Raw genomic sequence first — 6,000 nt, 5'->3', positions numbered from 1 at the left:
AATGCTAATGCGGCGTGTACGGATGCAGTATTCCTGCAGGACGGCGGAGAAGGGGGGGGGGTGTAAGGCAGGGGGTCTCTAAGCTGCTGTCACACCTCGCTTAATTATGATTAATGACATACCTGGGAACCTGAGTTTACAGTGAGAAACGCTCGCTAAATATTATCACTGAGGCGGGTGGCTGCCAGGGGGTCTGCTGATGGAGCAGGGAGTGTGGTGTACACCGTCCTGGATAAACCTGCCGCATATCTACAGGAGGAATGAAACTACATACAGTTTCAGAGTGGTACGGTGTGCAGCTTGCTTGGGTTCTTGAGCAATTTGCAAATGTTTTCTCTTATTATGTGTAAACACAAATGTAAATGCATGTCATAGGGCTGCCAATTAAACAGCTGTACTAAAAGGCCTGAAATCATTCCTCATTAATTAATTATGCAAGCACTGCTGACAATGCATGCATTTCTCATAGGGGCGCCGTAAATAACGTGAAGGAATACAAGGCATCCAGTAAAGTGTTTTTCAGTCAGTCAGCTCAGTACAAAGGAAGAGGCAGAGCGGTTTGTATGAGGCAATTTATAGGGTGATGGAAAGATGGCCCATTTAGGTTCACTCTTAAAAATAAGAATGGTAAAAAATATGAAGCAGCGGCAGAGAAAAAAAACACTTATAGTAGTAGAGATTTAAAAAAGGTCTAGAATCAGGTTGTAATTGAATTTGAAAGTGGGCTTTCTCCCCAGACCTGCTGCCAGACCAAACACTGGACACCAGCTAAACTGTAAACCAGCTCAGATTTATTGAGGGTTTTACATCCTCCCCACTGCTCTTCAGCAGATCTTCAGTTGATCCTATCAGGGCAGCACAATAAAGTTAAATTAATTAATAAACTTTAATTAAGTGCATTAAGATTTGCCTGTGACACCAAACATGTTTAAAAAACCCTAAACATGAAGTCCTGTATGTAGGCTCATTTTTTACTATTACTATTACTATTATAATGTACATCATTTTCAAAGACCCTAAAATAAAACCCTGTTGCCCTCCACAAAATCAGTTTTGGGATTAGGATTAATATCTAAATCATTAACTTAGTTTGCCAGATTTTTCACTTTTCTCACTAGGAGGGTATGGACTACACGCATGTGTCCTCCAGCACATGTGAAGTCAGTCACGTCACTTTTTTAAAAAAATGCTGTCGATGTGTCCAGCTGTGTGCTGGCCTGCACTGTTTTCAGTTTGATGTGGGGAGAGAGCACCATCCGCCCACCTGGAGAGAGCACAGCCAATTCTGCTCTCTCATACTCAGGGAGATGATGGCAAAGTGGCATTGCTTGGGATTCAAAGCGACCCCCTGACCCCCTTAGGTGCCTTAAACCTCTGCACAGTACGGTATAGCTCTAATGGATGGTTCTTTAAAGAACTCTGTCTGTGAATGAGATGCATTAAGAACCTTTATAAAGTGCCAAGCCAAGAACAACTCAGGAGGTGGAATCATGGATTCTGACTAGAGTTCTGACTAGGCCTATGCAACTGAAGCTCTCTCTGCATGTCAGGGACATCTCTCTCGCTCTCGCTCTCTTTCTCTCGCTCTCTAAATTGTTATAAATGCTGTTTATGATCGTGCTATGACAGCTGTGAAGGGCAGGGACGGCAGGGGGTGCAGCCGCAGTTTATTTCCTCAACGTCTGAATATGTTATGGCTTTGTAAAATGACCCTGCCTTATAATGGAGAGGCTCAGTCTAGCTTGGAGAGCTGCCTTCATCACACTTTAGTGGAGGCCTCACCCTGCGCTTCTACTCATTGAGGATAATACTGACAAACACAGATTTAACACTGATTTTATGTTGTGTGAAATGGGCAAATCCTAGAAGGCAGAAACACAAAATAAACAACAAATTATTTTCATTATGCGTAAAATTACCAGCAGTGTTGTTCTGATTAAAATGCTAACTGAGATTAACTGCATATTTATGGATCTGAATCTGAATAGGTAATTAAAACTTAAAACAGACAAAGAGAAAAGGATGTGGCCAGTGAAATGGACTCAGGATGCTTTCTTGTTATTTTCTTGCAGTTTTCTGTTTCATAAACCTTGTAACATTTATCAGACTGTCAAACGAAACTGAAAACTAAAAAAAAAAATCACATCCTAAGATAGAAACAGCAGTCCCCATAGTCTTCTTTATTCATTGGCAAATAAGAGCAAAAAAAAACCCAGAAAATAGCAGAGCTGAGATAAACAGAGCACATTAAATGTCAGGGAGATAATTATGAGAGGCTTTAGCAGTTGTGATAGTTTTATGGCCTCTCCACTGCAAGACTGCCACATGCTATAATAATGTGTCATCCAGCTCCATAGATTTTCCCCTAAGCAGAGTGATGCTGTTGGGAGACGCCCGCTCTGACTAGACATCCTTGTCCTTCGTCTCTCTCCCTCAGCCATATGCTTTATAGCCAACAATAAAATATTTTAGTGCTAAATAAATTGGGATCGCATTGAAATGCTGCTCCTATATATGTCAGCGAAGACCTACAGTTATTTTTTAGCATTGGCGAGCCCATAGTTTATCATAATGTGAGCAGTGCGACTGGCGCTGGTACACATCATTGGCTTTTCTTGCTTAGTTAGATCGTGAAGGTCAGAGTTCCTTCGGCTTTTATGGCTGTTTAACTTTGGAGAATTATCACATGTGAGGACGCATGCTGATTTACAGCCCACAGAGAGGCCGCAGTCAGACAGGCACAGAGTTTAGGGGCTGCCAGGCCAAGCTACTGGGTAACTATCTAACCTAGAGCAGGTCTGCACATAGTGATACGAGATTAATCAGTTTACCTGTAAAACGCATGACTGTTTTTGCAGCCATGGGTGTGAAAATATCCGATTAGGAATCTAGAATATGCAATGAAGTTTTTTTTTTCTCAGCAAACACACTTCACTGGCACTAGTGGGCTTTTGCTGTAAACGGCAGCTCCCACATGACAAAGTCTGAGAGGCTATTTAAATCTTTCTTCAATAAAAGCTGGGAGGACTAGCGTTGGGAAATGGCAAGGTGACATTCAATTCCCATTTGTTAATTGGTATTTTGCTGATTGGGGCAGATTTTCCGCTGATGGCCATGTCCAAAGGTCCTATAAGCTTGCAGCAAAGTTACAAAAACATTCAAAGACTAGTCTGCCGTGATCAGAGATGTAGCAGTGTACTAAATACGAACACTTAGCTTTTACATTCTGGATGCATATCCCCAGTACTTGTATTCTGTTACATCCCAACCTTAAAAAAATACAAAGGTTTTCATGGCTGTATATACAAACGTTGCCTTTACCCTTAAAGTGATTAGCTGTTCTCATCTTAAATCCCAGTGTTATTTATTTATTTACATACCTGAGGGAACGCTGTGGCATAACCATGTCGATTCTGTAAAGATGCAGCATTGTGCAGAATTAAAAGGTTGTTTGTGAACGAACTCGAGCCGAACTGAACAAGACTTAAGAAAACATGATTTAATTATGGAAATGTTCAATTGATTATGTGCCAGGAAAAGTCTTTTATTAACCTCCCACAGAACTCTCTCTTGTCGGCATAATCAACACAATCTGCATAATTTACATTAGTTACTTAAAAATGCTATGTTCAGTCTGAGCGAAAAAGTAAAGAAGTTTGTTTTTTCATGTTTGTGCCTATTAGCCACAAATTAATTAATCCTCTCTCCCAGAACTAGATTGAGCCACAAGCTATATTAATACATAACAGTTTTCCCAGTATGGAAATGAAGTACATGGGAAAGTGCTATTATTTTCACAAACATCTCCATATTTATGTCAGCCACAGCTAAACAGCAGTGCTAACGGATGTAGGCTAATCCTTGACCTAAATCGTGATTTTTCTTGCCTAAATAATTTATTTGTGGGAGAAAGGTGGGTTTTCAAAGAGGTAAAGATCTAGCTCAGAGCCCCTGTTTGCATGAGCGTGGCTTAGTCTCGGGGCGTGATGCATTGCACAGTGCTGCACTGCACACAGTAACCCACACTTCTTCTAGTTCAGCCACTAGAGGGAGAGTTGATCTTCAGAGAAGAAGCACTGCAGCTCTCTCTGAGCTGAGCTCAGTTCAGCCATGACAGCAAACACATTCTAAAATACTTTCAATTACAACAAGAAGTCTCAGGGCCTCCTGAGCAGACATGATTAAATGAACAGAAGTCTGTACAATAAGGGAGGACCCACTGCAGGAAGACCTTGGAGGAAAACTTTGCCTGTCTTTTCTCTGCTCTCTCTCTCTCTCTCTCTCTCTCTCTCTCTCATTTTCATGCGCCTGCATTTTGCTCCTCTCCATCCATCACAATGTTCTAAAATACTTCATCGCTTTCTTTGGGGAGTGTTTGTTTTGTTGTTTGTCAACATGACGGAAGAGATGTGCTTTTCTAAAGCTCTGTGTTAAAGAGGCACCCTGAAGAAGAATATACACAAGGTTGCCATGGAGCCCATTCATGTGCAAATGCAGTCATTTAAATATTTTTAAGAGGATCAGTTCAGATTACGCCAAAGTTTGACAGAGATAATTCGATGGCTTGTGTAACGGCTTTGTCCACCAGGACGATCATTCATGCCACGTCAACCTGCCTCAACAACCCACATATTTAATTAAGTTTACTTTGAGAAATGGGGCTTATGAGCGGCTCCGGAATTAGGCCTACTTTGAGGGGTTGGAAGAAAGTAACCTCGGCGGCAAATGAGATCACATTACTAATCTGACTGCCTTCACACTTAGTTCTTTAGTTTTAGTTTTACGACATAAGAGGATTAAAACACATATACACACAAACACACACACACTTGTATTATATGAACCATAAAACAATCTCGACTTAATGGGGAGTAGGGGGGTGCTGGTAATCACTGACTACAAAAAATACCAACACAGATAAATGGAAATACATGCAGCCCAGATATTATTTAAATTCTAAGTGTTTTGTAACAGTGTACCAATATGAGACTCCATAACATGAAGCCTGCATGCATGCATTCATATTTGCTCGCCAGCTTGCATTATGTATAAACGTACCATGGAGACCCCCTAGTATTTGGGACAAGTAAGGAGCGCTTAAATATTTATGCCTAAGCCTCTTGAGGCCTGCTATTAGTCCTGAGATGTTTTACTTTCGGAGACTGTCACATCGCTCTAACGGCCATTAACTACAGGGGTGACAGGGACCTCTGGGTCAAACATTTTGAAGTGACAAAAGGCCGCGATAGAATCACTTGGCGAGCCCCAAATTACTTCTGTGTCATTGCTGAACAATATTTCCCCCAAAAGCATTCCTCCCTCTGTTAACGCCGTGACCCTTTCCACTGCATATGGAAATGATTGTTTGTATATGGCACTCGGGGATGGAGATGGCGAGGAGTTCATGGACAATGTTGCTGCCAGCATCAGCCCCCCGACGGGCCGAGCGCAGCCCTCCCCCTGTTTTGTTGTGCTTTGTGAGAAAAGTTGATAAAAACAGGTTGAGAATGAAGACGGGGAGTTGGGAATGAACATGTTGGGGTGGAGCGCTGAAGCTGCGGAATTCAAATATACAAGACCCCACAGAGAACAGCACACAACATGTACAACACAGGCAGAGGCCGCTTTGCGTAGAAGAAAAACTACCAGGAAACAAATGGAGCTTTGAATAGACATGAGGCAGATGTGTCAAACTGTTGCACACGAGTGAAATATATTACATCAACCCAATCTTGAATGCCAAGAGATGCTGTATTTGATTGATGTGCAACTGACCGACACATTTGAATCATGAAAAAGTAGTGCCTTTTTTATAAGGGTACAATATATATAATTATTTTATAAAAATATAAAAATATATTTTAGATATTTTAATATATAAGCACACACATTAGAAATAGCACAAAGGAAGCATGAACTACGCTGTATTGGTGAAATCCTGAAGATGAGGTCAAAGGACCAACAGGAAAGCTTATTTAAAGGCTCGTTTCCTGTCACACA

Source organism: Salminus brasiliensis, chromosome 2, assembly GCF_030463535.1.
Source record: "Salminus brasiliensis chromosome 2, fSalBra1.hap2, whole genome shotgun sequence".
NCBI classification, from domain to species: domain Eukaryota; kingdom Metazoa; phylum Chordata; class Actinopteri; order Characiformes; family Bryconidae; genus Salminus; species Salminus brasiliensis.
Note: the sequence above shows the minus strand (reverse complement) of the source record.